We start from the raw sequence: 27,930 nt of genomic DNA on the forward strand, positions 1-27,930 counted from the left end.
GGGCAAAAAAATGATTAGGGGTATGGAACAACTTCCATATGAGCAGAGAGTAAAAAAAATCAGTGTGTTCATTTTAGAAAAAAGACAAGAAAAGCGGGATAAGATAAAGGTCTATAAAATCATGAATAGTGTGGAGAAAGTAATTAGGGAAATATTTACCCCTTCGCATAACACAAGAACCAGGAATCACCCAATGAAATTAATAGGCAATGGGTTTTAAACATAAGGAAGTACTTCTTCACACACCATAGAGTCAATCTGTGGAACTCATTGCCAAAGGATGTGAAGGCAAAAGGTATAACTGGATTAGATAAGTTCATGAAGGATAGGTCCACCCATGGCAATTAGCCAAGATGGTTACGGATGCACCCATTCTTTCAGTGTCCCTAATCCTCTGATTGTCTGAAGCTGGAACTGGACAACAGGTGATGGATCACTTGATAAATTGCCTTGTTCTGTTCATCCCCTCTGAAGCATCTGGCACTGCTCACTATCAGAAGACAGGAAACTAGGCTAGATGGACCTTTGGTCTGACTCATTTATCAATGCTACCTTCACTGATAAAAGGTGAACTGGACAGCTTGGTAAGGTTTCAAAAAGAGGGTTCGATTATAGGAGAAAGCACTAGATTTAAATCCCATGTTTGAGTACTCTTTCTTACAGGAGGAAAAACTCAAGCCTTCCAGAAGTCTGCTCACTGATTGATGAGAGAAAACAGAACCTCCTTTTACAGGCAAATGAAATGCTGATATCACTTCCAAATGTACCTTAGTTAAAGCAACAGATAGACTTGAGTACTTTAAAGATAATAAATAATCCAAGATTATTGGAACAAAGCCCTGAGAAGAAATGTGACCCTTTGAAACTGCCCATAATAAGAAACAGTTCTACAGAAATTCCTCACTTAAAGTCATCCCGGTTAACGTTGTTTCATTGTTACATTGCTGATCAATTAGGGAACATGCTCATTTAAAGTTGGGCAATACTTCATTCTTAGGTTGTTTGGCTGCCTGCTTTCTCCACAGCTGGCAGCTTCCCTATGCCCCCGCCCCAGTGCCTCCCACCTGCCAGCAGACCCTGCAGATCAGCACCTTCCCCTTCCCCCCTCCGCTTCCTGCCTGCGGCAATCAGCTGACTTGCAGTGTTTAGGAGGCAGGATGGAGGGGGGAGGAGTGAAGAGGCTCCTCCTCCCTCCTCTGCCTCCTGAACACCACAAACCAGCTAATTACCCTGGACAGGAGGCCGGGGGGGAGGAGGGAGGAGGAGCCTGCAAGCCAAGTCCTTGCTCCTCCCCTCTCCCTCCTAAATGCCACAAGCCAGCTGATTACCCCAGGCAGGAGGGAGCGGCGAGGAGCGAGGACTCAGCATGCCTCCTCCCTCTCTCTCCTGCCTCCTGCCAGTGGCAATCACCTGGCTTGCAGCGTTCAGAAGGGAGAGGAGGGAGGGGGGAGGAGGACGCAGTGTGTGAAGAAAAGGGGGAGGAGGTGGGGGGGAGAAGAGGAGAATCAATGGTGGGGGCTTGGGGGAAGGGGTGGAGTGGATGGGCCAAGGGTTGAACCCCCTGCCCCTGGCAAAGTCTGTGCCTGTGCTTGCAAGAACAGCAAGAGGTGCAGCCGGACAATCCATCCTCTTCCACTCTCTGACTCCACCACCTTAACCAAGCTTCATACTCAGCAGTGATGACTGTAGTATTAAATTGTTTCTTTAAAATTGTTTAAAACTTATACCTGTATTAAATTACTTGTTTAAAAGTATTTAAAAAACTTATACCTATATTAAACTGTTTCAAATGATCATAATTTGACAAACAGGGTTTGTTAAAGTTTTACCATCCAATTTCCATCCTAGGCACTGTGATTCTGGTTTCAATAAAAAAAATGGCAAAATTCCCACTGACTCTAGTAGTGCAGGATCAAGCCACATATGCTAATGGAAACTGACTCTTTGTTCCTGAATACTCTGAAGTGTTCAGCCACAGTTCCCATGTAAAATCACCAGAAGGGGAATCACTGCACTCATATCTAAAATATGCCCTAGATAAGAACGCGGTTAACAGCCGGTCAAACCCCACCCAAGAGCTGGAACATGGATGTGTATTTCAGTTGTCCTTTTCATACAATATTGTGAAGCTAAATCATCCTTATTAAATAAAGAAATTCAACAATAAAAATAAAATACTAGCAAATATGGTACCTTAGAAAAACAAATGGGGACTGGTGCACTTCGGAATTGCAGGTCCAAAATATGAATGTAGCTTTACATTTTATTCAACAACCATCTTACACTATCTCCCAAATGGCAGAAATGGTTCTCTAAAGAAGTATTAACCATAAGACCAAATTAACGTAGGAAAACTAATATGGACATAAATGTTAGGGGGTTACCAAAAGGGAACAATGTAGGGACCATAAAAAAAATTTCAACATAAAGTGTTAGTACAAGCCCTTATATACCTCATCAGCCTACTGCTCTAAGCACGGTACAAATGTGTCATATTTTAAAATAAAATGTTCTGATGTTTGATTTGTGTGTGAAACTCAATCTGCTTGATAGGCTTGCTATCAGTTATGGTCCAGTTACTGAAACTACTGCATAAATTTAACTGAAAACTTTTGGGGGAATTTTGGTAGCATACATCCTTCATAGAACAGGTGCAATTATACCATGTTTGTTAACAGTTTCACATTTTTTAAATTATATTTTTGGTAAATAAAGCAGTGCTTTCCATATTATAAAAATATCAGATGCTGGAACTTGTAAAACGAACAAGATAGGATGTTTAAGACTATGGGGTGAAATTCAATCAGTCCTGCACAGCTCCCTGAGTCAATGGCTTTGTGTGAGGGACTAGGTGGGAGCTGAAGGATGAAACTCACTGCTTCAACCCACAGCCAAGCCATAAGAATGTAATATAGCCCCTCTGTGGCAGCTACTCCAGCCTTTGGGATGTAATAGTCGCTGCTGTCCACAGTGGAATTGGCCTGGCTTAGAACAAATGCTGTTGCTCCTCCCTAGTCTTTCCCCTATTCAGAGGAAGCACAAAGTCCTTCTCTGCAGAAATCGGGAGGTGCAGCCACCTTGCCTGCAGGACCCCACCCCACCTCCCCAGACTTACGTTGGACAGAGGGCCTTGTGCTGCCACTCTATACGAGGTTTGTCCTGCCCATGAGGAGCACATGCTTTAGAAAACTAGACAAAGTAGCAAACTTAGAAGAAGCTTTTCAAAGGCACAAAGGGCAGTTAGGTGTCCAGCACACACAGGCTTTCAATGGGAGTTAGGAAACTTTGTGCCTTTGGAAATCTCCTCTAATATTTTCAGCAGCTAATACCTGAACTATTGTTTGTTGTACCTATAGAGGATGCTGTGAACAGCGAGAAACTCTGCTGTACCTTTTGAGCTGTATCTTCCTATATGTCCACACAGTCCCTAAACACAATGGGACCCCATGCCCAACTGAGATCTCTAGATGTTATCATAATATAAATAATAAAAAGTGACTGTATATGGAATGTGTTGAACTGTTCAGCAGTAGTCTGTAAAATGTAACCTGAAGGGATACCTTGCGTTTCTCAATGATGATTAATACCACTGGCTTTAAAATGAAAATAAGACAATTTTATATTAGAAGTCCAAAACCTTGGAAGAGGAATAATATACTAACACACACATATAGTGGCTGTCCTTGGGTGAAAAACTAAGGTGTCTGCTCTTATGTGCTGAAATGCTCTGCGCCATCTGCTCCTGGCTCTGCTTCAATCTGTGGTAGCCCAAGGTGTGCTAAGGACTACCAGGTTAGCAGGGGGTGCTTCTGCTCTTCTGTAGGATGTCAAGAATAAGTGGTAGCTTAGTCACCCCAAGTGCTTTGGGGGGAAATGTTTCATTCGTTACGAAAAAGGGAGTGAAGCATCATAATTTGTTTGCTACTATTCCTTCCTTGAAGGAGAGCTCCTGGGAGCAGATGCATGATATTCTCTAAATGATTAATTTCATGATAATATTGAAAGAGCAATGGTTACTTTCCTGGTACCATCCAACAGTTCTGCATTTTCATTGCACTGACGCGTATCCACCACCTTTAGGTGTGGTTTTCTTTCTAGTTCTTTTAATTGCCTTTGTTATCAGTCACTTTTATTTGTACAGCTATCTGCTCTGCAGAAAAACATTACAAATGCAATTTATCTTCATTATAAGTTACTTCTCTTATTACAGATCATTCTTAATATAGAACTCCCACATACTTTGGAAATGAGTTTCCACTGCAGCATTTAGAAGGAATGAAAAAAGAAAAAAAATCTATCAGTCAAAAAAATTGTGGTCAAATCAACAAACCTAAGGAATAAAAGACTGATCTCATGAGACACATTAAATTTACCTTGACAAGAAAACTATATGTTAGACATATTGTATTTTTCATTTTAAAAATATTATATAGGAAACAGTAGAAAGAAATCCAAATTATTGATCTTTAGGATGTTATATTCAGACCTCTAATACAAAATTGCCAAGCTGTGTGACAGACAAGAATAAAATATTGTAATTCTGAGAAAAATATACTAATTTCTTACTTTTAACTTCTCTGTATAATCCTCCATACAAAAAGTATTTTTCAATTTGACCAAACGCCTATTCAAATAACTTGTACTATTAAAAATCAAAATGAGTAATATGGAGGAATCCTAGCTAACAAGACGTACCTACAAATATACTCCCATATAACTCACATGCCAAAATATCGTCATTGCTCCAAGGACTTCAATGGGCTACAACAATTTACACCAAATGTACTTCTGTCCCACTGATTTCCCCCTATTGTTCAAAAGCAGAGCTCACAACACATGATACATCTCTTCTCCAGGCCTCAGCTTTGCTGAATAGAGATTGCTAATTGTCAAAGGCACTCTTGGTGATGAAACAGACTGGACGCATCTGGGAAAAGGCAACAATATCTTACTGAATTAAAGACAAGAAAACTTTTTGAAACCAACGTCTGGAAGTGCTGTTGGCGGGGAATGGGTGAGCACCTGGTTTGCCCACAGGGACAACCTCCTTGGTGAGATCTTCCCAGTCCCATCAGATGGTCAAAAACTGTATGTGATCAAGTCACCAGTAATATTACCTACCCTTCACTTCAAGAAATGGATTCCGCCATAAAACAGTCCAACCCCTACCAATCTGAGTGATCTGGACTAGGTTACAGAAAAAGTAATATATCCCCAGTCTTCCAACCACTATGCAGTTGAGAGATCACTCCCACCCACCTGACAGCTGTGTGGTGGTAGCTATTTGGACCATTTCTGTCAGGGCCATCAACCTGGTTGTCAGCAGTCTAAGAATGGCAGTCCTATGAGAAGAAAGAAAAACTATAAAGAAACCCCACACTAATGCATCAGAAAGGAAAATACGTAATTGTGGCTGTGCACAAGACAGATAGACAAGTCATAATAATACCTGTGCCACATAAAGGTAATGCATTCAGAAAACAAGCCAAAAGCTGCAAAACAAAAAGGAACGTACATCTGTGCTATAAAGAGGGAATTTGTTCACATAAGGCATATTCTACTTGTACTATGGTCCCTCGGCACCCCACTGGTGAGGTTTTAATCACCATAGTTAAGCAATCAAATCTGCCTAAGGGATAAAGTTAGCCCATATTATATGCATATTATGTGCTTCTGTAAAGATTTCAGTATTTATCAGTGTACAATGCTTGTATATTAAAAAGCAGGCTTCACAAAACATGACTGCTGCGGCTTGTTGGCAATGCATTTAGCTGCAGTGTAGGAGAATTAAGTTCACAGAGTCTGAACTAAAATTTTAATAGAAGTCAGTGGAAACTGTGGGTGCTGACCGCCACAGTTTCCTGTGCCTTAGTGACTGACTGCATTTTTGTCCTGGGTTTCCCCTTCTGGCTTCTGTGTACCTTTATAATTCTGTTATGTAGACCCCCAAAAAACTATTTTACCTCTAAATGTGATAAATCTAAATAAAACCCATATATTTACACTGATAACTAAAGAAGAGTTCCATAATGGAGTGTAAAGCAGAATCCTCAAATTACATGATGTTCAATGCCTCTCACTTGTAATTCATTTTTAAATCACAAACGCTCCTACTAAGCTAATGAAATAACTATGTACCATGCACAGCAGTCCCATACATGCCTTTAATACCAGGTAATTTCTCAGAACACCAAATGCTAAGGCATATCTACTTTCAAAAGCGCTCTTCTACCCTGGGGTGAAATCCTGGCCCCACTGAAATCAATAGTTCTGTCATTGACTTAAATGGGGCCAGGATTTCACCCCAGGTGTATTTTATAACATGGACACCCTCTGGTTTAATATTTTATGTCTAGTCATATGATGTTGAGAGACTAAAGCCATCATTTCTCATTCTGACAGATAGTTGTCATAGTAACAGCAAAAAGGACCAGTAACTCTAGAAATAAAATACAGAAGTCCAGACCAATTCATTCATGCCTAGGGGACTTTCCATATTTCAGCCTCACATGGTTATAAGATACTTGATACCTACTTTGAGAACAATAATTCAAACAACTAATCTTGCTGTTCTGCATAAGAAACTGTTGTTACATTCCACCAACGGACATATTTTCTTCACTATATTTTGATATCTATCAACATAAATAATCTTAAAAATTTAATGAGTTGTCCTGTTTGCTTTAAAAAACCTGAGTAAATGTTCATCACTTGTTTGAGAAAGTTTGACTTTTCCAGTGCAGAAAATAAAGGATTCAAAATAAATAACTTGTGAACAAACAATCAGATGTGTCAAACAATCAAGACACTCATGCATCTTGAAGGAGGATGGCCCAGTATTTCCCAATTATTCAAATCCTAAAAACATCTCATTACAGCCACTTGTAAGGGATAAATTATCAATTTAAAACAGGGATCGCCAATCTTTGGCACACAGGCCCACTTCCGTAGGTTCGGTCGATTGCAGCTCCCACTGGCCACGGTTTGCCACTCCTGGCCAATGGGGGCTGCGGGAAGCAGCAAGGGCCAAGGGATCTACTGGCCACCACTTCCCGCAGTCCCCATTGGCCTGGAGTGGGAGCTGCAACTGGCCGAACCTGCAGACACGGCAGATAAGCAAACCAGCCCAGCTCGCCAGGGGGCTTACCAACCTTAATGGGAGAGAACACAGTGGAAAAAAACAAACAATGAAACTATAGTACTAATTCTGGTTACCATACAGAAAATGTTTATTACAATACTGTATGATGAAATGACACATGCCACTATAATAAATGAACCATATTCAGCAAAGTTTGCTCAGGGAGGTGTAAATACACTTGCCTACACCAGCGTAATCCATTGCACCCCCAGAAGATTCAACTCTGCTGAACTCCCAAAACAGAAGTTGGTGCTGCTTTGCATGGCTGCAATCTGGCCCCAGGCACCATCCACTACTAGGGCTCTCTGCTACTGTTCACATCAGTGCAAACAGTGGACAACTTACCTTTCTACATATAAAATGTCTATGCAAATTGTACTGAATCATTTAAAAAGAGATTATACATGAATCAAAACTGAGAAGGGTCTTATATCATTACAAAGCTTTCAAATCAAGTTCAATATAGAATAACCAGAATGAAAAGGAGGTTGGAGATTTTGTTTTTAAAATGTATTTGATCTCAAAATAAAGCACAGAGCACTGCAAATGAGGAGCAAAGTTCTGTCTCTGCATGGGAAAAAGCTTCTCAACTAAGGGACGGCATGCCCTGCAGCCTGAGGCATGCTAGCCTGAGTCAGCTGGTACAGGCCAGCCACAGGTTCTTACATGCAGTACAGACATACCCTAAAGGTCCTTAGGGAGATCAAGGCCACTCATATCCAGAATACTGATGGTGCAGAAGTTATTCCTGGAGAAGCCAAGCTGCTTGGGTGTCGAGTTCCTATGCAAGGGCTCCTCATCCCAGGATGGACATATCTGTAGTGACTGCAATTTGAATAGGGGGCATAATGAAGGCCCTGTACTCATTGAAGATTGTCTATGGACTGCCACTAGGCCAGAGATCATTTATCACCAATGCATCTGAAAGACCCTGTGCTGGCTGCTTCCATTAGAGGGTTTTTTGTTCAGTAAGGTTGTTAGGTCAGGTTTATAATGCTCAAGACCCTTATATCCAAAGAATTACTAGTTGGGCAGAGGGGTGATGGCAGCTCATGCACCAACATACTACCGCTGCCCTCAAGGACCAAAAAGCTGAGAGCTTGAAGTGAACTGCCTGTCTCACTTAAGGGAGCACAAAACCTAGGAGTGAGAAGGTATATTCAGAGAAACCTAATTACAAGCAGGACTTGGGCACCTGTGACCTTTGCCAATGCAGAGAGCAGGTGTTGATTCTTAGGCAAGTGTGAAAGGGACCTGTTGTCATGCAGAGGCTTTATGCAATACTCATTTAACTGCAAAGATCCAGGATGAAAGAAGCCTGATGATTACAGAAGACAAATCCCTGTGTCATTTTTCTACAGAGATCATTATAACAATGCGACTGTCCTAGTGTATGTACAGCTGCCGATGGTCATGTTCTCTAATTATCTAGCTTGTTCCACAAACTAGGTGATCATGGAGGGATAAATAACTGGAGGAAAGGTCACATGTTACTAAGCAATGCTTCCCCAGTGCTTTGTTAATGTGTTAATCTCATTCAAAACATTGGCGAAATACACCCATTTCAACAAGTCCACTAATGAGCTGTTACTTTTGGACTTTGAGGAAGGGCACAAAGTTAACAGAAACCTACTTTTTATTTATTAATTTGTCATTCACTAATCCCTTCCAGTTCCCTGAACCAGGACATTCTGATAGAAATGGCATGCCATCTTTGGTGGGCTACTGTCAAAAACTACATACAGCTCATTATTGAAGAGCTGATAAAAAAGCCAACATTGTGTCAGAATTGTCTCTGCTACTTTATGTTTATGGTTAGGGAGGATGAGATATTTCTTTTCAAAGCATGAGATTTTTTCCTCCTTAGGTACAACAACATTCTAAGCCATTTATTTATTTGTAAAAACTACAGGGGTTTTTTCAAAAGTGCTCAGCATTGCCCAGCTCAGCTCCCATTGTAGTCAATCACAAAATGCCCATTGGCTTCAACTGGGCACGAGGTGGGCTAACCTTGAGCACTCTTTTGAAAAGTCCTAACCTTACATCAAATGAACATCTGCACTATTGCTAATGTAATAATTCAAATGGACATAAGATGTGACATTTTGAACCTATGTCGTTCCTGTATATGTAATTACTTGACATGGGTATATTTGCATGCTTAAGCATTTGCAGGACTGGGGCCTTAGTTTAGACAAGAAAGCAAGCTAAGAACCTTTAAAAAGTTAACGGAAGAAACACTGTAAATTCACATTAGGTGACATGAATATTTTCATTGCCTTTCATTTTTTCCGCCAATAGAGAGAAAGTGATTAGACACTAATTAAACAGCTGTACCACCTAAGAGACCATTCAACCACCAGATGTAAATTTTAAAAGTGAAAATATTTCTTTTCAGTTGTAAAAGAGTGTAACCGTCAAGAAAGAGCACTCACGCTGAGCATACACATACTGTGCCAGCCCTCTGCTTAGTATGCTTGATTTCTCAGCACGTGCAAGTTGCATCCTGGTTGTCAGATTGAAAGGAAATTCTTAACTCATCAATTTGTACAGTATTTCGGGGCTGCATGTTCAACTAAACTCAAAGCCTAATCCATACACTCTCACAATGCAAAATACATGAAGCATTTATTTATTCATAAAGATGTTGTCTGCGTGAATCTGGGATAGCTGCATTCAGGGCTTAAATTCAGCTGAAGTTGTCCAGAGAGGAGCTCCAGTAAATATTTTCAAACCCTTGGCACCAAGCCTCACGGCATCTACCACCCCGCGGGGGCAAAAGGTGCTCAATCACAGACACCCCCAACATGGGGCTTAAGCCGTGAGACCATCTCACTGCAGCTGAAGCCCAGAGCTCTGAATGGGGTGTGCGGATGGCTTCAGGAAATAATATACGAGAATTGAAGTCCTGGCTGCATTACTTATGAGAAAGGATATGACTAAGTCAATGATTCCGTGACTTTAACAGACCCTCATGACTTCAGCTTCGGCCCTGGCAGTTGGCCTGCCCTCCCTCGCCCCATGTAGGGCGTTGGTTTCAGCCCCGCACCACTGGGGTCCAGAATCCACAATTTATGGTTTATTGCTTGTGTCCTACCTGTGAATTTTAATAAAAATCCCCATGACAAAATCTTAACCTTACTGATGAATGGTGAAGCCACTTGAGTGTTATGTAGGTCATCCCAAATAAGTGGTATTAATTGTTGAATTACAGCAATGTCAGAGGTTTCAGCTGAGAAAGGGTCTCCATTATGATAGGCAATTTAAGAACATATAGTCAGAGACGAAGATGTTCTGGACAGGGACAATCTAAATAGACAAAACAAAGTATGGGAGAAAGGAAGGAGTATTATCCCCCATTATTATCCGAGAGAACTGGGGATGTTTGGGGAAAAGACAGATATTGAAATCCTGAGTTACAATTCAGTTCCTTAACCACAAGAACATCTTCTCCTTCAAAATAAAGCATTTGTACCATACCACACTAGCATGTAATGTGTATTTTAGAGAAAAATCTATTTCAGAGCTGTTTTGATGAGTTTTACAAATGTAACGGGTAAGATTTTCATCTCTGTCCCTCTGCAAAACCAGGTTCCCTTATTTACCAGGAATCCAAAAGCAAGAGTATCTGAGGAAGAGGACAATTCTACTAATACAGCAGAAGTTGAAAACATTTTTCTAGTAGTTTATTATTATTGTTATCATCACTGACGGGTGTTCAAAGTGCTGGTTGGAACATTAGTAGTAGTCCTTATGAAGATGGATCAGAGGGCACCATACAGGTGAGTAAGCCAAAGATGAATGATACATGCAGTTTAACACATGGCTTTGCAACGTGGATGCAACTTCACCTAGACAAGATTGATAATATGGCTTGGTCATGACAGGCACTCAAAAGAGGTGGTGGAATTTACATTCGATCCTCCTGATTGAAAAAGTGCAGCAGTGCTTCTAACAAGAACGCCAAACTTTTGTGCATTTGTTCCAGGGAAGCTTTCGGAAGTCCATATAGGGTCAGTGACCAAGATCACTTGTTTCATGTGCCCATGGAAGAAGAACATGATCTCTTCTCTTTGATGTGGTCTGTGCCTCAATGCTCTATGCCTTAGTTACCTCCTAATTACATTGCTGTGATGTGCTATACATGGGCCTACATCTTCAGGCCACTCAGACAATAAAGCTGGTAGAGAATGTAGCAGTCCAATGATTAAACAGAATTACATATTCGGAACACATTACACAAGGATCTGCACTGGATTCCAAAATGTTTCCAGGTGGAGTTTGAACTGATGATGTTAACCTACAAACTGGTTTGTGACATGGTCACTGGGGAGATCATCTTCCTCTCTGGGACATATTGTGACAATTCAGATCAGTGGAGGCATCTCAACTGGAGCTCCCTTGCTATAAACCCGAAGGAGCTGCTAACACGACACTGTCTGTGAGACTTTAGAACTTGCTCCCTCACTTGGTCTGCCAAAACCCAAATTTCTTAAACTTCATGGCATACTGCCAATATCCATCTTTTCCCAAGGCTTTTGTGGAAGTTATAGACTCAGAGCTGCAAAGGTTAGGATGTATTATATTATCCTCATAGCAGAGGGATGAGCAGTATTGGGGCCCCAGACCATAAGATGGAGGCTTATACAGGTCTTTATAGATGTAAATAAATGTTTTCACATCTGGACATGCATCCATATATATGTTCTATAAATTTATTATTTAATTTATAAATGTGCCTATTACATTTTCCAAGCATAGATATATTACTTAAATTAAATACATAAACACTTAAAATCAACACAATGTCAGTTAGAGAACTCAAACTCTACAGCAACAGAAATTCCCACTCTGCCCCTCAGCCCATGACCAGGCCTTGCAGCATACCCTGAAGGTCTATCAAATCAACATGCAAATGAGTTCCAGAGTAGAGGGCTTGCCTGCAGTCATACAAATCGTGCAGCTGGCAATGATCACAGCTGTCTTTAACTTTGGGGATGGAACAAATAAGAGAGAGAGAGAGAGAGAGAGAGAAAAAGGTACAGCTAAGATAAACAGGACCTAAACAATATAGCTTCATAGTTTAAAACCAATGCCTGGAGAACTGCACCCACAAACTAACTGGAATACTGTTTGTTTAAGTAATTCTTTCATTTTTTCTTTATCTTCCTGCATCTTCATTACCCACCAGTTTCCTCCATTTATTTTGGTCTTGTGTTGGTCTGTTTAGGTTTCCGAGTCATGTTCCTGGCTTTGGTTTACTCTATTTTGCATAGTTTCTCTAAAGGCTCACTTTTTCTCTTTCCATGGGCTGTCCATATTATCATTTGTGACAGAAGTCGTGTTGGCGGCATCCTTAAAGTGTGTCCTAAATATGTCCATCATTGTCTTCTTACCATATTTGATGTTTTAGATTGTTTTACTCCACTTAGAATTTCTGATGCTGCAAGAAACTCTTTCCAATGGACTCTGAAGATGTTCCATTGACATTTACTTTGGAATGAGTTGATCTTATCTATTTCTGTTGTAGGTTTTCATGACTCTACTCCATAAAGGAGGACAGTCATTATGCTGGTATTGAAAATTCATATTTTTGTGTTAGCGCCAATCTTGTTACTTTTCCAAATCTTTTCAAGTTTATGAAAGTTGTCTGCTGCTTTCAAAATTTGTTAATTAGCATCTAGCATGGTGTCCCCATCATTGCACATCTTTTTATCCAGGTAGGTAAAATGACTTTCTTTTTCTAGTGTTTCTTTGTCCTTTCTAATGGTTACACTTGGGACATCGATAGCCATATAGTTTATCTTCTCCATGTTGATGAACAAAACAACTTGTTTTGCTATCTGTGCCAAAAGCTGTGTCTTTTCTTCCATTAAGCAATATACTGAACTAAGCAGGACAATGTCATTAGCAAAAATGAGGTAATCCAAGTTTGCTTCATCTTTTGTCCATACAATCCTCTGCTGCCTTCGGCAGTTACTTTCCTCATGACATAGTCGCAAACAATAGTGGGGACATAATACACCCTTATCTTACTCCAGTAGTCACTACAAACCTTTGGCTGATATTGTCTCTGACTGACTACATATTCAGCATTATCATACAGATCCTTGATTATTCTAATTTTCTTTGGCCGGCACTCCATAGTATGCCATAACTTTCCAAAGACTGTCTTTGCAATTATGAATGTAATTTTCAAGTAATTATGATAGAATAATTGAATATTTTCAAGTAAAGATTAATTTTAAATCTTTTATTGTCTGAACACTATATCCAAATTCAAGGAAATCAAACATAAAAACTATCAAAAATATTTTTCCATGTATATTTTAGAATTATGGTGACTTTGGTACACAGAAAACTAAGGATGTGATTTTGCTACACTAGATATGTTTGGAACAATTCAGCAGCAAAATAAAAAGTCTACCTATATCTGTAACTAATGAAAAAAAGACTCCTGTCTATTTTGATATATAGATCTATCTAAGAACATAATACTTATCACTCACATGCTACTTTACATTTTTAAAGCACAGTAGATTCCTTAATCTATAAACTTGTACAAACAAAACTTGTCCATAGTAATAAGACAACTGTAGATGACAGGGTTTTTTTTCCCTGCTGGGTGCTGAAGACAGCTCCCTGCGGTTTTCTCAGAAAGGAAGATAGCATAATAGATTACAAAACCGTATAAATAGTTTTATAATCTGCTAAAAATCATAATGATGCAATTTAAATTATTTCTTGAATAATTTAGTCCAAAACCTTTTCTTTAAACAGAAAATAACCTACACCTTTCCCCATAAACTATCTAACCTTTCCTTGAAGACATCTAATGATGGAGGAAAAATGACCATATCTGACAAACTGTTCGACCTAGACCAGGTGGATGAGGTAATATATTTTATTGAACCAACTTCTGCTGGTGAAAGAGACAAGCTTTCAAGTGTACACAGCACTCTTCAGGTCTGGGAAATGTACTCAGTGTCACAGCTAGATACAAAGTGAAACAGATTGTTTAGCATAAGTAGTTAACAGATATTTCAAGGGCCCATGCAAGGGACATGGCCCATTAACACCTCTTCATTCGTAGGGTGGAATGGAGGGAGGGGAGAAGCTGGGTGGGAGGAGTAAGCGGGTTATAGATTGTTGTAATAAATCATAAATCCAGTGTCTCTGTTCAGGCCATGATTTTTAGTATCTAGCAAAGTTATAAATTTACACTCCCCAGTTCATTTTTTGAAAGTGTTGTGGCAGGTTTTCTTTGAGAATGGGGACTCAGAAGTCAGATACAGAGCGATCACTTTGTGAAAAAAAGTGTTCACCCACAGGTGATATAGTGTTTTTAATCTCTTATTTTTCTGCGTGAGTTCATTTGAGAGTGTAGTGATTTACTGGTTGTTACTGGAGCATTTAGTGCATTGGATGAGGTACACCACGTGTTGTGATAGGCACACGTAGGATCCATTGATCTTGAAAGGTATTGTGGGGGAGGGTGTTGATTATTGTAAAAGTGGGGATATGTCTAGAGGGTTTCTATCTCAGGGACTGCTTTGAGTTGGTGGGACCTGGTTTGGGGGGAGCTTGCTTCTGGTGATGAGCAGGTTGGAAGGTTGTCTGAAGGGCAGAAGAGGGAGCTCAGGAAACATTTCTTTCAGGATGTGGTCCCCGTTGAGTATGGGTTGAAACTGTTTGATGATACCTTGTATGGGTTCCAGTGTGGGGTGGTAGGCGACACCTTGAGATGCACAGTCAGATGGGGTTTTATTTCTGTTTTGAAGCAGGTTCTCTCAGGATATTTGGATGGTCCAATCCATGATGCAATTTACAATCTACAATCTACTGGAGCATCCTTGTTTAGTGAAGTCGGTTTTCAGTATGTTTATGGTGTATATCCTGAACTTTCTCCTCAAAGCATATTCTGTGGTATCTGAGTGCCTGGCTGCAGATAACAGATTTCTTGGTGTGTTTGGGGTGGTAACTGGATCTGTAAAGATAAGTGTAGTGATTGGTGGGATTCTGGTATATAGAGTCTGTAGGTTCAATTGTTGAAGATGATCATTGTATCCAGGAAGTTGATGCTAGCATGGGAGTGTTCTAGAGAGAGTTTAGTGGATGGGTGGTGATTGCTGAAGTTGTGGTGAAAGTTTATGAGGGATTTTAGATCACTTATCTAGAGGATGATATCATTGATGTATCTCAGGTATATTATTGGTATCATGGTGCATTTGTCTTCACAGTTAAATAAGATACGCCATTTTAGAATGCAGTAGGGTCTTAAATCAGTGGCTCTCAAATTTTTTTACCTGTGACCCCTTTCACATAGCAAGCCTCTGAGTGCGACCCCACTTTTTTATATATTTAACACCATTATGAATGCTGGAAGCAAAGTGGGGTTGGGGTGTGGGTTGACAGCCCCGATGTAATAACCTTGCAACCTCGAGGGGTCCCGACCCCCAGTTTGAGAACCTGTCTTAAATAATGCATTTTGTACCCAGCCTATTGAAATATATACAGCAGACAAGATGACAAAAGATTTGGTTCTACCCATATTTATGCCCCAATTCTTCCCTTGATTAGGGCAGCTCTGTGCCATTCCATGGGCACAAAGGAGTCCTACAGCTGGTATAGCTGGCCACTCGAAAATTTTCAGAGTATTTCTAGATCTTATGTTACTCCTCTGACAAACAGTGTAGAGAGTGTGCCTGGGAAAAATTGCATGCACTCATTTTGTTTTGGCTTTTCATTGAAAAAATAAGCGAAATGTCATTGTACGCCCCAATGTCTAGTTGAAGTAACAATTTTAATTTAGTTTTGACTAAAATGTTTTGCTTAAAAATTGATTTGAAACAAAAACTGTCATTTCAAATTGGTTCAAAAATCCATCTTTTCCCCAGGCTCTGGGAGGAAGTAGGCTGAAGGCTAAAAGCCACCTCCGAACCCTCCTCCCTAGGATGGCACCAAGCACTCCTTACCTAGACCAGAGAATCTGGTCCTTAATATACTGAGGAGTAAGAAATATTACAAGGTAGCTATGAAGTAACAAATGGACTAATCTAATGTAATTGAGACTGCAATGCTCACTGTATCATTTGAACAAAATCCTATTTGATTTCTGATGTTCTATAATGGAGCTTTTAGTTATTCACAATTAACACCTATTTACATCTGAATAACATTTGAGTAGGCCTAAAGAAGAGGATTTAATTTGACTGAGAATGTATGTTTTGTAAAAGTCAGTTTTAAAAAAGCCTAAAATTTACAGAAATATTTGCATGCATTTAACATTTCTGTTCAAGATAAGAGAATAGCAAAAAATAAACAGTTTAATAGTGAGAAGTACATAACATTTCCTTCAGTCTTAATAATCTGAGGTTTTATCAGAAATCAATATAAGGAAATGAGTTTCTAAAAGTGTATGAAGCCTTATTTCTAAAGGGCCTCAAAGTGGCTTTCACAACATCTGGATAGACTTTTGAGCACTAACACACCTACCCATGTGATTTGTACGTGCCAGTTCTATCACCCATCTGCATACCTGTAAATACTCTAAAAGCACAGATAAAGGGGTTTCGACACACACAAAAGAAATCCACATTTGGAAATTTGGACCAAAATTTGTAACCTGACAAAATTTGTTCCCTGCCAAGGTCTATTTAACAATACAACTCTTTGCAGGGATGGCTTTTTCAAGTGTATTTCAAAATCTGTACATTTTTCCCCATTGAAGATTAATATACCATAACTGCCAGTTTGATAACAGAAAACGATGCTCAGGCAGTTGTAATCAGAACAAAATATAACTATACAGAATAATCCCCACTCCTAGGTAATTTATTACAGAGCTTTTAATTATTTTGAGAAAAATACTAAACACCAACATTTTATGTCTATTACAGTTGATAACTTAATTGCAAAACAGAGATATGTAACTGGGGGCTTATCACTAAGTACAACATGGCCAGTGGTGCTGGATACTAAATGTATTTTGCTGCTGTGGTGCTAAAATGCCCACTGATGGAGAATCCTCCATAATCCTTGCTAAATGGTTAATTACCTTCACTTAAAAATCTGCACCTTCTTTCCTGTCTGAATTTGTCTAGCTTCAATTTCCAGCCATATATCACGCTGGCTAGCCTCTTGAACAAAGACAAGATGGTTACTCACCTTTGTAACTGTTGTTCTTCGAGATGTGTTGCTCATATCCATTCCAGTAGGTGTGCGCGCGCCGCGTGCACGTTCGTCGGAGACTTTTACCCTAGCAACACTTGGTGGGCCGGCAGGGCGCCCCCTGGAGTGGTGCCGCCATGGCGTCGGTTATATGCCCCTGCCGGCCCGCCGCTCCTCACTTCCTTCTTGCCGGCTACTCTGACAGTGGGGAAGGAGGGCGGGTGTGGAATGGATATGAGCAACACATCTCGAAGAACAACAGTTACAAAGGTGAGTAACCGTCTTTTCTTCTTCGAGTGATTGCTCATATCCATTCCAGTAGGTGATTCCCAAGCCTTACCTAGGTGGTGGGGTCGGAGTGAGACGTTGGAGTGTAAGATCGCCGAGGCCAAAGGCGGCATCGTCTCTTGATTGCGCAACGAACGCATAGTGAGAAGTGAACGTATGCACTGATGACCAGGTAGCTGCGCGGCATATCTCCTGGATGGGAATGTGCGCGAGGAAGGCGGTCGACGAGGCTTGAGCCTGAGTAGAGTGGGCGGTAAGACGGCCAATCAGGACGTGGGCCAAGTCGTAGCACGTCCGGATACAGGACGTTACCCATGATGAGAGCCTCTGAGAAGATATAGGCATACCTTTCATACGCTCCGCCACCGCTATAAATAATTGGGGCGAGCGTCTGAAGGGTTTTGTCCGCTGGATGTAAAAGGCGAGGGCTCGGCGGACATCCCGGGTGTGAAGCTGTTGGTCCCTGCGCGATGCGTGCGGCTTCGGGAAGAAGACCGGTAGAAAGATATCCTGATTAATGTGGAAGGCAGAGACCACCTTGGGGAGAAAAGTTGGGTGCAGGCGTAGCCGCACCTTATCTTTGTGGAAGATCGTATATGGAGGGTCTGCCATTAAAGCACGGAGCTCTGAAACCCGCCTGGCCGATGTGATAGCTACCAGGAAGGCCGTCTTCCAGGACAGGTACAGCAACGAGCAAGTGGCTAAGGGCTCAAAGGGAGGGGCTGTGAGCCGAGTCAGAACAAGGCTGAGATCCCAAGTAGGGGAAGGAGGCTTAACCGGTGGGTAGAGGCGCACCAAGCCCTTAAGGAATCTCAAAACCATTGGGTGAGAGAAGGTGGAACTGTTCGACTCCCTTTGATGGAAGGTGGAGATGGCAGCTAAATGCACCCTTATTGAAGAGTGCCAAACCTTGTTCTTTGAGGTACCACAAGCAGTCCAGGATAATCGGGATCGAAACAGCCTCTGGAACTAGGGAACGTTGTGTACACCAAAGAGAAAACTACTTCCACTTGGCGAGGTATGTCGTCCTTGTGGAGGGTTTTCTGCTTCCCAAAAGGACCTGTTGAACCTGGGCAGAGCAGCGGAGCTTGGATTGGTTCAACCAGACAGTAGCCACGCTGTCAGGTGCAGGGACTGCAGGTCTGGATGGTGAAGCCTGCCAAAGTCCTGCGTTATAAGATCCGGGCAGAGTGGCAGTGGTATCGGAGTCGTTAGGGATAGGTCGAGTAGCATGGGATACCAGTGTTGCCTCGGCCATGCCGGGGCGATCAGTATCAGTCTGGCCCTGTCCCTGCGGAGCTTGAGCAGGACTCTGTGGACTAGGGGAAAGGGTGGAAAGGCATAGAGCAGATGTCCCTTCCAGGGGATCAGGAACGCGTCCGAGAGAGAATCCGGCCCTGAAGGGAGCAGAACACCTGGCATTTCCTGTTCTCCCTGGAGGCAAATAGGTCTATTTGGGGAAAGCCCCACTTCCGGAATACAGAAAGAAGGATGTCTGGACGGATGGACCATTCGTGGGACAGGAAGCATCTGCTCAGGCAATCTGCGAGAGAGTTCTGGACTCCCGGAAGGAAGGAGGCTACGAGGTCTATCGATTGGGCGATACAGAAGTCCCACAGTCGCATTGCCTCTTGGCAAAGGGGGAAAGACCGTGTGCCCCCTTGTTTATGTAATACATGGCCGTTGTGTTGTCCGTGAAAATTGCCACACAACGGCCCTGTAGATGGTGTTGGAAGGCCTGGCACACCAAGCGGACCGCTCTCAGCTCGTGAACATTGATATGCAGAGTCAGCTCTGGCAAGGACCAAAGGCCCTGGGTGTGAAGGTGCCCCAAGTGTGCACCCCAGCCCAGGGATGACGCGTCCGTCATTAGCGACACCGAAGGCTGTGGTGGGTGGAACTGGTGACCGGCACACACCAGGGAGGGTGTCCGCCACCAGTTGAGGGAGTCCAGGGTTTTTGTTGGGATTGTGACTATCATGTCCAGGGCATCTCTGCGCGGACAATAAACTGAGGCAAGGCAAGTCTGGAGAGGGCGCATGCGTAGCCTTGCGTGCTTTGTCACGAAAGTGCAGGCAGCCATGTGGCCGATTAGGGTGAGGGTGGTACGGACAGAGGTTGTTGGGAAGGCTTGTAGCCTCTGGATGAGAGAGACTATAGCCTGGAACCTCTGTGGAGGTAGACTGGCCGTTGCAAGATTCGAGTCCAGCATGGCCCCGATGAATTCTATTCTCTGCATAGGAAGCAGAATGGATTTGTCTAGGTTGAGGATCAGACCTAGATGGGAGAATAGGTCCTTGATTACATTTATGTGTGCGGTAACCTGAGCCTCGGAAGTCCCTCGAATAAGCCAGTCGTCGAGATATGGGAAAACGTGAACTCGACGGCGACGGAGGTAGGCAGCGACTACTGCCATACACTTTGTGAATACTCGAAGGGCCGAGGAGAGGCCAAAGGGAAGGACCGTAAATTGGTAGTGATGACGGCTTATCATGAAGCGAAGGAACCTTCTGTGTGGGGGGTAAATCGCAATATGAAAATATGCGTCCCTCATGTCGAGAGCAGCGTACCAATCTCCGGGATCCAGGGAGGGTATAATGTTTCCCAGGGATACCATGCGGAACTTGAACTTCATGATGAACTTGTTCAGAGCTCGCAGGTCCAGGATGGGCCGGAGGCCGCCTTTCGCCTTGGGAATTAGGAAGTATCTGGAATAGAACCCTCTTCCCCTTAGGTCCTCTGGAACCTGCTCTATAGCTCCCAATGCAAGGAGCCTCGAAACTTCCTGCAGGAGGAATTGCTTGTGAGAGGGGTCCCTGAAGAGGGACGGGGAGGGAGAGTGGGAAGCAGGGGACGAAATAAACTGAAGATGGTAGCCACACTCCACCGTGCTGAGAACCCAGCGGTCTGATGTTATTTGGGACCATGCAGGGAAGAATGTGGCAAGGCGGTTGGCGAACTGAAAAGGATCCTGGGAGGTAATTGGCACAGTGCTCCCGAGCGCACCCTCAAAAGTTTGGTTTCAGTCCCGCCGGTGGTTTGGTGGGGTCGGAGTTATTGCCCCCTTGCGGGCCAGACTGGAGTCTGCGGGAGTTACGGCCTCTCCTTCTGGAGAAGTCCTGTCTTGGCCGAGGCGGGGGATAGGGGCCCTGAGGTTGTGGGCGGAAGGGTCGCCTCTGGGTCTGCGGCGTATGCATGCCTAGCGACCACATGATCACGCGGTTGTCCTTTAAACTTTGGAGGCGAGGATCCGTCTTTTGGGAAAACAGGCTCTGACCATCAAATGGTAGGTCCTGTATAGTATATTGCAGCTCGGGTGGTAGACCGGATGCTTGCAACCACGATATGCGCCTCATGGTGATCCCTATACCGGGGTTGGGGAAGGGGCTAACCCCCAATCCCGTCGAACTATCTACAATACACTAACTTAACTACTAACTAACACTAACTAACTACAAGTAATCGAACTATATACAATATAAGAAAAAGATGAGTGAATCGCTAGGGAGGTGGAGAACAGCAAGCTGCGCTCCACAGTTCCAATGACCGACAGGCGGTAAGAAGGAACTGAGGAGCGGCGGGCCGGCAGGGGCATAAAACCGACGCCATGGCGGCGCCGGCGCCACTCCAGGGGGCGCCCTGTAGGCCCACCAAGTGTTGCTAGGGTAAAAGTCTCCGATGAACGTGCACACAGCGCGCGCACGCCTACTGGAATGGATATGAGCAAGCACTCAAAGAAGAAACAGAGCTCTCTGCAACATACATATAACCTTCAGAAACACAGTTTTCAGCTTTCCACGTTGCATCCCCTGGAAAGCCTCAGCTTTGACTAATATCAAAGCAGATATTCCAGAGTTGTTTCCTTTTATTTGGTGCAGAAGACTCTAATTTCAGCAAACAGATTCAGCATTAGCTCTACCTGAGCTCTTCAGGAACACTTGCATAGTCAAGAGTCAAAAACTAAAAAGATAGTTGGCAACAATCTTCAGATTCTAGCCTCCCAGCCATACTGTGGAATCATGCTGTTTATTCCATTGTAACAATCAGACAGACAGAGCAGAACACCTGGTACTCTCAATACTTCGCCTTCCTTGGCAGTTGACAGCAAAATCTCCCTACCAGGTGGCTGCACTTCAATTACATTAACTAGTCATTGGAGGGTTAACAAGCACCAAATGGAAATCCTTCATTCATATAACACAGCGTCTTTTGTTGATCACTGAACAATGTTGCTTAAAATCCATTAAATTAAAATATACTTTGCAAACATGCAGTGGTATAAGTACAGCAGTAAGTTTCCACTGTGTTCAGTTTGCAAAGTATTGTAATGGTTCCTACCAGTTTCATGATGATTCAGTCCCCAAAGACAAATGATTAGGTCAAAATTTGAAATAGCAATTTTTCTTGAAGTGACCTGTCCATAGGTAGAGCAACTTCCCTCTCACTACCCATCTCCACCCAAAGCACATGTATTGATGTTTTTCAGTTTCCCCAAAGGAATAAATTAAAATATTAGTGCACCTTGGTGAAACCTCTGGTTTTCACTTGGGAAGTATGGTAATGATGAAAAACTGAAAGTGTTAGCAACTCCTTTGTAGCAAAGTTATACGTGAAAGTTTGCCCACTTTTGTTGATTTCTCCTAAGCTTTGTTCCTATTTCATGATTTTTTTTTCAAAGCAATAACATTTAAAAGTTTTTGAAAGGAAGGATTTTGTTTAGTTCTAAGGGGAGTAGTAAGAAAGAGGCACAGGTTTGCTGTCGGGTCTTACAATCATGCATTGAATCGTGGAGCATGAAGTAGAGTGAATGATTCACCACAGTTTTAGAACATACTGTTCACACGAAGAACTTTCTCAGTACTAAAGCAAAGTAATGGTCACAGTAAGAAAGTGGAAGAATGGGTGGCGACACGAGACACAGATGTGCAGGGATGGATGTAAAAGGCTGGTAATAGTCCTGGTGTGCAGAACTGGTTGACAGGTAACTGAACAGAGCAGAGAACACATCAGTTTTGAGCTACATCTATAAAAGTGTTGTGAGGCTAAGACACATGAAGACTGCAGGCTTTTCCAGATAGATGATGTGACTTCTGACAGCCAAGAATGGGGACTACAGAGCTGAGAAGAGGCCAGGGATGGCAGTGAAGAATATATCAGTGTATATAGGTAGAGATTAGATTACAGAAATAACTTGAAGTGGGTGGCCATGAAGGGTCTTCAAGAGTGATTTTGTAATGGATAGAGAAGATGATGGAAAACCAGTGGAGTTGTTAAAGATAAGGGTGATGGTAATGTGTTTCTGTATACACATTTGAAGGCATGTTGAGGCATAATAAACAAAGTGGAGTCTGGGGAGACAAGGTGGGTGAGGTAATATCTTTTACTGGACCAACTTCCGTTAGTGAGAGAGAATTTGAATAACTGTGTGTGGCACGAAAGCTTGTCTCTCTCACCAATAGAATTCAGTAATCCTCACCAACCTTGTCTTTCTAATCGCCTGGGACTGATACAGCTACAACTACACTGCATACAAAGTGGAGTTTGGATATAAAATACTCTGGTTACAAGTAAGTAAACTTTATGTCTTTTTCAAGTGTCCTCTGTATATTCCCCTCTTGGGAAAGCTTGGCAAGCAGTCACGTAAATTGGATGGAGTTCTAATTAAACAAAGTCTGGAGTACCGTTCTACTCAATTGGGTATCCAACTTAGATGCCATATCCAATGCATAATGCTTCAGGAAAGTGTGAACAGAGTTCTCCATAGTGGCTTTGCATATTTCAATCAGGGGAAAGTGTTTATTAAAAACTTTAGATGTAACTACTACCCTAATAGAATGAGCTGTAAACGGACTACGACTAGGAAGAGAAGCTCCTCTATAACACTCTTCAATGCACTGTCTAAACAGGGACTGAGAGGAAATGGTTTTCCCTCTGCAGTCACTAGCATATGAAACAAATAACTTGGAAGAAGACTTAGAACTCTTTAAAAAGAACAGGAGTACTTAATATGGTAGTACTCTCTTGACACGCAAGGAACATAACCAGACCTTCCCTTTAGATGAATGAGGCTTTGGAAAGAACATCAGTAAATTGATGGTTTCAATTACATGAAACAACTTTAGGAAGAAATTTAGGGTGTGGTCCAATAACCACCTTGTCCTTATAAAAAGTATTATAAAAGGTGTCCTCCACCAATGCACGTAGTTCACAAATTCTTCTTGCATAAGTAATTCCCATTATAAAAGCCATCTGCACAGATAAATGGAACAAAGAGCAACTCACTAAAAGTTCAAATGGTTGAGACACAAACTGAGTCAAAAGTAAATTCAGATTCCATGGAGGGACAGGTCCTGCCCTAGGGGACACAGGTTCAATAGTCCTTTCAAAAAGTTCTTAACCAACATATGCTAAAAAAGAGATTTGCCATTAATATGAGTACGATATGCTACTACTGCTGCTAAATGAACATTAATGGAGAGCAGACACAACTAAGGAGACCAGACAGCAAGTGAGCAAAAGCAGGATGGGTGTTGAGGGGTAATAGGTGCCTGTGCAGATTTCCCAGTTTTACTTCTGACAGGCATCAATCCCCTGCTATTCAAGTCCTGGGTTGCTCCTGTGCAGAAACTGCAAAACTGTGTCCGTTTTGTGGAAAATATCCACCAGGGTCTAAAATGAGGTTGCCCAATTAATTTCACTTTCTAATTAACTTTTCAAATAGATTACAAACCAGTTCTCAAGAGTTGCTGTAAAAGGCTCGTGTAATCTCCTACTATATCATCTAGCACTCTTTGTATTTTAAAAATGAATTACATTATTTGGTGTAATAGCAGTAATACTGATGGAACTACATGTAGTTACTAGACCATGATCAGATTCTTTGAAAATAAACGTTTCAGTTTTTCTTCAACATTTATTTTCAATAAATGCCATGGCATTTATCTTCTGGGGCAGACTACTATCTGGTGCCAATGTATAATGCCATTAACGTTATCGTTTATTTTCTATTACCCTATCTTGGACAAGGTTTGACTACAAAGGTATCAGAATGTGCCTATTTGAAGCAGATACTCTTCTACAGCTCAAAACAATAACCAGCACTTCTGAATAAATACAGAGAAAGTGAACATTAGCACATCAAAAGGCCCTTTCTGTAAAGAAAAAAATTGCATGAAGCACTCTTTAATCTTTCTGACAATCTATGCATGGATTGAACTGAAGTCCATTTTTCATACAAATGTGAATGCTTGGTACAAAGACATCTTCACCAAAAGTAAAAAAGAAGAAAACAAAAAACATATGCTAGTGCATCCTTTGAACTTAAAAAAATCTTTATCATTGGACAATAATATTTAACTAGTGATAGAGTAATATACAATTTTCGGTTGGTTCATTAAAAAACCAAATAATGATTACATGTAATATAAGAAAAGCTTTAAAATAGATATTATAACCTTGAAGTAAAAAAAACAAACAGACTTTTTTTTTTAAAACAACTTTTGATCAACTGACAATGGTTTAAAAATCTGTTAAATCATGATTAGAGGTTAACCATCACCCGAAGTATTAAAGTATATCTTTTTACTCCATTAAACCAACTATTCTTAATATAACAGTATGAAGTTTCATAGATATCAACTGAACTTTCACCTGGGTAACAACCAAATTGGGCTCAGACTCAGAGTTTTAAAGAAACAATGTTAAAAATAAATTTTTAATTTCTCTCTCCCAAGTCATGGCTTTGTATGCCTAATTGGCTTAGCTCTTTTGGTCTTCTAATTTTGCATTAATCATTCTTCATAACAATTCTGAGAAAATACATTTTAAAGAGCTAAATCCTTGGACCTGGAGAACTCTTTTTCAACAAGATCTGGAGAGCAGATACTTTCAGAAAATAAAATGACATGACTGTAAGACAAAAGTATTTATTACATCTGGGATGTGCAGTTGATTTGTTTATCTACCCAAGATCGAATGATTATTTCTTACTGTACAATACTTAACTTCAATTAACTCCTGTTTTGCCTTGATGAGTAAAACCTCATGTTCCATTCTATTTATTTATTTTGAGCAGGAACAGTTAAAGGAAGATTATTTATCAGTAACTAGAATACTCTTAACTATATTGCCTTCATAGATCCACATTGCTGCAATAGTGTAGAGTACTTTCTGAGTCCCAGAACTATTACAAACTGTTTTTCATTAAGGGTCATGGACGCAGATCAACCCCTGGCTGCAAATATTCTGACAGATGGAGTCAGAACTGTATATTTTGAGAGGAAAGGCAAGAATAGCTTGGGGGTGAAGGGTGACAGATTCTTCAACATTTCTCCTCCCATTCTCCCATAAGGATGCTCTAGCTGCTACAGTGAAGTGCTGCCAACATTTTATCAGCGGCTTCCACTCAAACCTTCCTCTTTTCACTATGTTAAGCCCTGTGCGCATTGGGCTGACATGCCTTAAGAGAGCAGGGATGAGGGAAGTAGGGAATCTATTTATGTGTACTTCCATTTAAACAAAAATGCATTCCTATAATTATAACCTAGGAGGGAGATGGGGGGCCAGGAAGCCTCACGGGAAAGACGACTGATACTGCTGGGGGAATACTAATACCTTGGAAAGAGCCTTGAGTCAGTCAGAATTGGGGCAGTTATGGTGCTGGAAGGAGACTCATGATGGAATAAAAGGCAGATAATAGGTGCTATCTCTAAACAATTCTCACACAGCCTCTGAAAATTTTAAAGACATGCCCCTGTGCTTCACTCCTGAAAGGAATCATAAGCATCAAGGTTTTGACCCAATCTCTACACCAAGAAATCAAGATTCTGCCCTTATCCTGGATGCAGTCCAATCCCTATTAACATAAAAATGGCCATACTGGGTCAGAACAATGGACTATCTAGCCCAGTATCCTTCCAACAGTGGCCAATGCCAAGTGCTTCAGAGAGAATGAACAGAACAGGCAGTCATCGAGTGATCCATCCCATCGTTCACTCTGAGCGCCTGGCAAACAGAGGCTAAGGACACTTACCATGTGGCTGCATTCCTGACCATCCTGGCTAATAGCCATTGAGGGACCTACCCTCTATGAACTTATCTAGTTGTTTTTTGAACCTTGTTATAGTTTTGGCCTTCACAACATCCCTTGGCCACAAGTTATAAATCCTTAGTTCTTGTATTATGTGAAGGAGTGAATAACATTTCCTTATTCATTTTCTCTACACCATGCAAGATTTGATAGACACTATCATATTCCCTCTTAGTCATCTCTTTTCCAAGCCAAAAAGTCTAAATCTTATTAATATTGCCTCACACGGAAGCTGTTCTATACCCCTAATTATTTTTGTTGCCCTCCTCTGTACCTTTTCCAATTCTAATATATCATTTTTGAGATGGGAAAAGCAGATCTGCATGTAGTATTCAAGATGTGGGCATACCAGGCATTTATATAGAGGCATTATGATATTTTCTGTCTTCTTATTAATCCCTTTCCTAATGGTTTCTAACATTGTTAGCTTTTTTTTGGCTGCTTCTGAACACTGAGTGGATGTTTTCAGAGAACTATATACAATGAGTCCAAGATCTCTTTCTTGAGTGGTAACAGCTAATTTAGACCCCATCATTTTATATGTATAGTTGGGATTATGTTTTCCAATGTGCATCACTTTGCATTTATCAACATTGAATTTCATCTGCCATTTTGTTGCCCTGTCACCCAGTTTTGAGAGATTCCTTTATAACTTTGTGTAATCTGGTTTGGAGTTAACTATCTTGAGCAATTCCACCTCACTGTTTGCCCCCTTCCCCAGACCATTATGAATATGTTAAACAGAACAGGTCCTGGTATATACCCCAGGGGGATACCACTATTTAGCTCTCTCCATTCTGAAAACTGACTATTTATTCCTACCCTTTGTCTCCTATCTTTTAACCGAGGGGTCGGCAACTTTTCAGAAGTGCTGTGCTGAGTCTTCATTTATTCACTCTAATTTAAGGTTTCATGTGCTGGTAATACATTTTAATGTTTTTACAAGGTCTCTTTCTATATATCTATAATATATAACTAAGCTATTGTTGTATGTAAAGTAAATAAGGTTTTTTAAATGTTTAAGAAGCTTCATTTAAATTAAAATGCAGAGCCCCCCCAGACCATTGGCCAGGACCTGGGCAGTGTGAGTGCCACTGAAAATCAGCTCATGTGCCACCTTCAGCACACGTGCCATAGGTTGCCTACCCATTTTAACCAGTTACTGATCAATGAGAGGACCTTCCCTATTATCCCATGACTGCTTACTTTGCTTAAGAGCCTTTGGTGAGGGACCTTCCTGAAA

General features: G+C 41.5%; 1 protein-coding gene and 1 long non-coding RNA gene across 3 annotated transcripts in view; both read right to left on the bottom strand.

Moving 5' to 3' along the window:
- RALGAPA2 (Ral GTPase activating protein catalytic alpha subunit 2) overlaps positions 1 to 27,930 on the bottom strand; it is a 317,151-nt gene that overhangs the window by 34,419 nt on the left and 254,802 nt on the right. The gene's annotated exons all lie outside the window — the stretch shown is intronic.
- LOC115649285 lies at positions 7,074 to 27,831 on the bottom strand. The gene is made up of 3 exons (XR_003999793.1): positions 27,816 to 27,831; positions 17,591 to 17,593; positions 7,074 to 7,151 (listed from the first exon to the last, which is right to left on the bottom strand). It is a non-coding gene; the product is annotated as an uncharacterized LOC115649285 (long non-coding RNA).

Source organism: Gopherus evgoodei, chromosome 3 (assembly GCF_007399415.2).
Source record: "Gopherus evgoodei ecotype Sinaloan lineage chromosome 3, rGopEvg1_v1.p, whole genome shotgun sequence".
NCBI lineage: Eukaryota > Metazoa > Chordata > Testudines > Testudinidae > Gopherus > Gopherus evgoodei.